Genomic DNA, 7,694 nt, shown 5'->3' on the forward strand with positions numbered 1-7,694 from the left:
GCCTACGAAAAGCTTGGCCTATCGCTCAACATCAAAAAACCCAAAGTGCTGCACCAACAAGCACAAAACAACCCCTTTGCAGTGCCACAAATCCAACTTAATGGTGTAACGTTGGAAAGTGTCGAACACTTCTCCTACGTGGACAGTTACCCTTCCACAAGGGCCAACATTGATGCTGAAATTCAGCATCACCTGAGCTCGGTGAGTGCAGCTTTCTCCCAATTGAAGAGCAGAGTGTTTGAAGACTGGGGCATTCACAGGGAAACCAAAATGCTTGTTACAAAGCTATTCTACTACCAATCTTACTGTATGCTTGTGAAACATGGACCACTTATAAACACCATCTCCAACTCCTCAGAAAATTCCATCAACGATGTCTCTTAAAAATTCTACATATCACTTGGGAAGACAGGCGAACTAACGCCCATGTACTGGAAGAAGCAAAGATCACCAGTTTTGAAGCAATGATTCTTCAACATCAACTTTGTTGGACTGGTCGTGTTGTGCGTATGTCTGATTATCTTCCAAAGCAACTACTCTATTTCGAACTTAGAAATGGAAAGTGTAATGCTGGTGGTCAACAAAAGAAATTTAAAGACTCTCTCAAGGCACCGATTCACATAAAAAAAAAAAAGTAGTATAAACACTAATAGTTGGGAAACACTGGCCTGTGAGTGCTCCAATTGGAGAACAGCCTTTACCAAAGGTGTCATGGACTTTGAAGGAGCTCAAACTCAGGATGAAAGGGAGAAACGAGCTAATAAGAAGGCACATTTGGTAAACCTTCACCATGATCAACTCCTGCCCAGAAACCTGTGTCCCCACTGTGGAGGGACACGTGGATCCAGAATTAGCCCCCACAGTCACTTACAGAATCACCGTTAAGACCATGTTCATGGAAGACAATCTTACTCGGCTATGAGTAATCACAAAAGAAGAAGACATGTATATTAATAAGCATTTATGTGTGAATTTCCCCAATATTCACATTTTTGTATGCAATGTTGCCTAATATTCACATTGCTGTAGAGCAGGCATCCCCAAACTTTGGCGCTCCAGATGTTTTGGACTACAATTCCCATCATCCCTGACCACTGGTCCTGTTAGCTAGGGATCATGGGAGTTGTAGGCCAAAACATCTGGAGGGCTGCAGTTTGGGGGTGCCTGCTGTAGAGCAATTTCCCATAGTACAATGCATCTTTGTATATATTTTTCACTAACGTATGCTTTATATACACATTTTCTCCTAGTATATTTAGTTGGAAAATAGCATTGCATTGCATTGCAAACTTCAGAGAAGTGTGAATTTTGAAGCATAGATCTGTTTCACCTATGCTTTCAGAATGTTTGAATTAGGTAAGTTTACCTTTAAATGCAAATTGAATTTCTTCACATTCCCTACTGGCACACAACTCATCATCACTGTGCTTCCTTGCATGTACATTCACCAATTGTATGATTCCAGGCCATAGCTGCCAAGTTTTCCCTTTTCTCGCGAGGAAGCCTATTCAGCATAATGGAAAATCCCTGAAAAAAAGGGATAACTTGGCAGCTATGTTCCAGGCCCTTGGGGCTTTTCCCAGGCCACACCCCCCCACTGGCCCTTCTTTTGCACCCTCCTTGAGTGTTTTTGTCTGGCTGGAATGTGTCCTTCTGCTTGGATAAGGGCTCTGGCTTCTGGTGTGTAGAAAGTGGCCTACTGTACAAAGCAAAAGGGGAAAAAAATCACATTCCTTGCTCCACCCACTTTTGCCCCTGGCTCCTCACTCTTGGTGTAAAACAGGTCTGTTACATTCCCTTCAATTCTCCTTCAGCAACATGCTTACTCTAGCCCTTGATTGCAATACCTTTGAGCAGCTAGAAATCCTTTCTTTCGATACAGCCATGTTTCTTCTCAGCTAGGGCAACATAATCACTTGGGGTTGCCAATTTGCCCTATCCCTTCCAATTCCCAGAATGCCCATTGAAAGCCTTCCCCACTCACCAGCAGCTTTGGGCAGAGACCAAGCTGAGCTGCTAATTTTCACACCTCATCATCCCCATGAGATCTCAGCTGCAGCATGGCTATTAACATCGGTCTTCAGAGCAATGTCAGCAGGGGGTGCTCCTGCAGCAGGATTGCCTGCCTCCCTCAGGCGCTTCCCCGTGATAAGACTCGAGGCACATAAAGATAAAGGCAATGGAAGTCTTGGCTTATATAAATTATGAACTCCAGCACTCCGACAGGCTAGCAGGCTCACATCTGCAGATATTTTATGTAAAAGGCAAGTAATGGGAGAAGGTGAGATCTTCAAAGTGTCTTGTAACTCAAGAAGGCCTGTATTATACAAGCACGGAAGGCAGCAAGGGATTATGATAAGTTGTGTTTGGGCTACAGGGCTGAACCTCGGCTCTTTGGGCTCTTGTTTGGTTCATGGTGCCAGCGGAGCCTTTTGTGAGGATTCCATTTCCAGGTCTAAGTATACAAAGGAATTCCAAAGGGAGTTCTGTCATTTCCCCCACTTGAGGGTGAGAAAGACAAGCCATTGACTATGTCCTGGCATAGCCAGATTCCATGAGGCCTGGGGACACACGGACACACACATTTTTTTAAATCTACATGAAAAATTATATTTAGATATGTATTCAAATATATATTTCATCATAAAATACCTATTCAAATGCATATTTTGTTTCAACGAATGCATTTCTCAATGTTTTAACCCTAAAATATGTCTCCTTTTACTCATTTTTGGTATGATTTGTGAGCCAGGAACTGTGCAGCAAAATTCAGAGCAGTACAAAACCCAAAAGGCAATTATGTTTTGATAGGCATATTAATCCGGAAGGTGTGAATTAAGGTTTGTTCAATTTAAAAATACAAAATTCAGAAAATAATTGTCCTCCATCACTTCGTGCCAGGCAACAACCTGTAGCATGTTGGGGTGTAAAGGGAGGGAAGAGAAACCAAGGAGAGTGGGCAAGAAGCCGTCATACAATTTAATTATCTATATTTATCTTGTTTTTTAAAAAACAGTTTTATGGATTTTATTACGCTTATCATTTGGAGAGCTTTGTAATTAAGCAGCCTATAATTTTTTTTCTACATAAAGAAATATAAAATGATGGTTTTCTGCTGAAAGGGTACTACAGCCCAGAGCTGTAGAATCTCCCTTCTGAGTATTATATGGTTATGTAAACTTGCCGAAATCTGTGGTTAGGATGGAAGGTTGGGACAAATCTCCTTGCTTCTGCAGAAGAAGAGCCAGCTTCCCTGTGGGATGTCACCTAGCAAGCAGTCCTATAAACAAGTAGCAGGCATAAAGATAGCCAGTGTACATTAAATTTATGTAAATAACTAACTTTTGGCGAATGACTTTTTTTTTAACCGAACATAGAAGGCTGCTTTTGGCCACAATTGCGAATTGCCTTTCAAAATACAGACTTCTGTCTGCAACTAAAAATAACTATTAGATAGTTGATTCATGTCTAAGACTTAACAGGCATTATTTACTGCCTAAATTCCTTGGATAGCTTTACCAGTGACAAAATGAGCTTGTCCTACCTTTAAACAACTGCAAATCAGGGATCTCCCCTAGAATGTAGCTCCGTTGATACTTTCATTATCCAGTGAGTCATAAAGGTAAAGGGGCCCCTGACCATCAGGTCCAGTCGTGTCATACTATTGATTTAATATTATACCTCTTAATATACAGTCATACCTCGGTTTAAGTACACCTCGGTTTTAGTATTTTCAGTTTAAGTACTCCGCGGACCCGTCTGGAATGGGTTAATCCACTTTCCATTACTTTCAATGGGAAGGTTTGCTTCAGGTTAAGTACGCTTCAGGTTAAGTACAGACGTCCGGAACCAATTGTGTTTGTAAACCGAAGTACCACTGTACATAATCCCTAAGCAGTTGATTTGATGTTAATTTTTGCTTCTCGGATACTAGATCAGAAAGAAGGATGTTTACTGGTGACTTAAAACACTGAGAGACCTCAAAGTCCATATATGTGAAGCTTTTTGCTTGAATCATTTTACTTGATCACCTTAAAATTGGTTCTAATTTTACAGGGATGCATAACTAGTTTGTTGGACTCCAACTCTCATGAGCTCCAGCCAGTATGGCCCAGGATGATGGGAGCTGTCAATCAATGCACATTATTTGCTATAAGGAAATGTAGATTGGTGAATGTTGTTTTGAAGGATATATGGGAATCTTGTTGTCACCATGGTTATCGTGACCAACATTGTCACATATTCTCCCCTACAGCCAGAAAGGTCTTCAGGCCGCTCACAACAATAAACAATCAATACAATATCTAAAAACTGGTCCATTAATTAATTTCAATTGAAATAATTTTAAAGCAACTTTTATAATAAGACTCTGCAAAGACAGCATCAGAGACAGAATTTTCCTGGACCTGCAGCCCCGAAGTAGCTCCCTAGGGACTGCCATCTCGCCCACTGAGAGGACTATTTGCAGCAGCTGCTGCTGTGAGATTGCCAGCTCCCCACACTCAAGAGGACTGCAGAAAGTCCTGCAAGAACCAGGACCCTGAGCAGGCAGGCAGGCAGGCAGGCAGCATTGAGGACACCTGTTGCCCCAGCTAGGCGTACATCAGAGGTTAGGGCAACTCTATGAAGCCTGCCTGCCCTGCAGTCGCAGTGTGTTCTCTGGTGATATCACAATGCTTCCACTGCTGTTTCTAATCCAGCCTCTCTAGGCCTGGAAGACTGTTCTCTCTCTCTCTCTCTCTCTCTCTCTCTCTCTCTCTCTCTCTCTCTCTCTCTCTCTCTCTCTCTCTCTCTCTCTTTCTCTTTCTCTTTCTCTCTCTCTCTGAAATTGATGCCTCTTACTTACTACATTAGTTGCATGGCTCCTTAGTTTACCACTCACTTGTAAGACCTAGAAAAGATCCAAGACCACTTTTTAATGTAGAAACTCTTATTTCCCCCTAGAGTCTTTAGGAAACGGCACTTCTTCTCTTCCTTAGCTGTAATGAGACCTGTGGGCATACAGCTGATTCAGTGGACTCTAACAGTCAGAGTTTAAATATGCTCTGATGACAGCTGACTTTACTTCATAGTGCAGTTGCAAAAAAGAAAGAAAAGGGGGGGAACAGTGTCGCTAATGATTAAAGCAGATGGACAGGGAGGAGGAAAACAATGTTATAACGTGTGAGAGGTGAAAGGTCAGGATGAGCCAGCCCACAGATTTCCTGTGGCCTGGGCCATTTCATACTACATGTTGGAAGACAGAATTGTTTTTAATTAAGTAATTAATGCTCCTGTATTTTCAGTGACAAAACTAAAATGTAAAATTTAAGACTGTTTTGCACTTAGGTAAGACAAAAGCTAGCATGATAGCATTGCTTAAATTTCTTCCTTCTTCATTGGGTTTTTTCAGTTGTATTTTTGGCAATTGGGTTATACTTCACGGGGATGTTTGGGTGACTGGGAAGCACACTTGGTCCAGAAAAGGAAGTTATCTATCTTCTATCTATCTATCTATCTATCTATCTATCTATCTATCTATCATCATCTAAAGCCAAATTTTGTGATTTGATGGAGGAAAAGAGTTTTGTAAATCTAAATTTGACACTTAAGAAATGTAGAATGTTCCAGGCCTCCCTTACCCTTAGATATGTGTGATTTGTGATTAATTTTATCTGCAGTAGCCAGAATCCACATTTTTTGTTGCACAATGGGAGATTCAGATATTGTTTTGGGAAGAATGAATTAGATAAGTTTGCCTGTAAATGAAAAATGAACCACCACCACCACCCTTTAGGATGATAGCAGTTCCCTAGTACCAAATTATTCTTGGGGCCCAATGACACTTCCAACTACGATTCTGTGGGGGATTCCACCTCTTTGGGGCTTTCTAACTTTAACGTACAGAGTGACAGCACCTCCAGTACACCTTTCCCTGTTCTTCTTATAGGGTTTATATCACCCACTGGGGGTCTCCATTCCATCAGATTTCCATTGTGCTTCCTACATCTATGGTGCACCTTAACACCAAATGCTCCAGCTCACTCATCTTGGCGGCTTCTAGCACTAGCGTATAAACACTTATATACAGTGTTTCTATCCAAATGTATCGAGCATTTCTGATTTAGGCTATGGAGCTTAGACCTCTCTGAATAGCTATCATGTGCGCCTGTACTCTCAATGCCTATGTTTTACCCCTTCTGCATTTGAATGACCCTAATAATTTTCCCCACCCGCATTCCCGTGCAATGATTTGTTCCAAACCAGATGCTCCCCAGCTCCCGTGCAGACCAGTTTAGTCCCATATAAAGGCCTGTCTTGTCCCAAAAGACCAGGTGGTGGCAAGGCTCTACAAACTCAAATGGGAGTAAGACCCATTAAATTGAATGGGACTTCTGAGCAGACATGTATAGGATTGTATTGTAATGCTTGCTGAAAGCCTCAAGAGCAGTGTGAGCATAGTCTTCCATGGGCAATAAATAAATAAATACTGTATGTATGTGCTGTGGTGAGTCATGGCACTATATAACACTGCTCCCACCACTCTGAAAATGTGCAATGTCTGTCTGCCTCCCTAGTGGTTTTTATTGCTGTACAAGGGCTGCAAAGGAACAATACATTTTGTCCCCTGGTTGATATTATTTAGCAGATCGGGTCCCCCCTCAAAGAGGGAGCGGTGAGACCTGGCAACCAAACCCTGTGTTGTGGGTGGGTATGATTGACAGCCACAACACCCAATTGGTAGGTCCCTTGATGCAGGGTGTTATCAGGCCAATGGGACACAGCCTAAATGAATCGAGGGACCTATAAATACCTATGCACATGACCCAGAGCTTCCTCTTTTGGCATAGTGCATCGGAACACCCACCACCTCTCCCTACTTGTAGGGCTTTTTTGCACTTGACCTTGCTATGCTGTCGTGTGTTGTCTGTTGTTGGGACAGGGGCACGACAGGAATTTTCCACACTTGGCTGATTGGCTGGTGCCTTTTGGGTTTTGCCTGCCGCATAGCAAACTTGTACGGTTGCGGATAGGCTCTGGTTCAGGTGACAGGGATGGGAGAGCGCTCTCGCCATCCCTATGTGAAGGGTCTTCCATTAAAGGAATCCAGGGACTCAGTGGTTTGGTCAACCCTGCAAATGGTTGTGCCTGTGCCTGAGTCCAGGGGGACATCTGGGTGGTGGACACAGCATGTCCCCGGCTTTCCGCCATTCCAGGTGTTCACCCTAGGCTGACCTATGGTAGTGCCCTTGGCCAGCGCTACCTGCAACGGTGCAGGAAGCTAGTTGAACCAGAGCCTATGCAATCACTCACTTGCTGTAATCAATAAAGTTGCCAAATTCTGCCAAAAACCAAATTCTGCCAAAAACCAAACCAAAATTTGAGTCTTGTCTGAATTTATTTAAGGGGGAGGTTAAAAAGTCTGAACACGCAATGATTAGATCCTGTGCAACCACACCAATGGTTATGTAAAAATCTTACAAAGTCAGTTATTTAGCAAAGAAAGACTTCAGAAAACAGGAATGTGACAATTATAAACACTTCCTGAAATACTGTACACAGTTACGCAATGTAAATTCTAGAGAAACCAAAGGGATATAGAACTAGATGGAGTACCATTGCCAACATGTATGAGTCATAAAAGGATTTGTTCTTAAAATACATTGTACTTTGAAATATCTTTTTAAAATGCCAAATCCCATATGTCATTTTAA

This window comes from Zootoca vivipara, chromosome 3 (genome assembly GCF_965207765.1).
Source record: "Zootoca vivipara chromosome 3, rZooViv2.hap1.1, whole genome shotgun sequence".
NCBI lineage: Eukaryota > Metazoa > Chordata > Lepidosauria > Squamata > Lacertidae > Zootoca > Zootoca vivipara.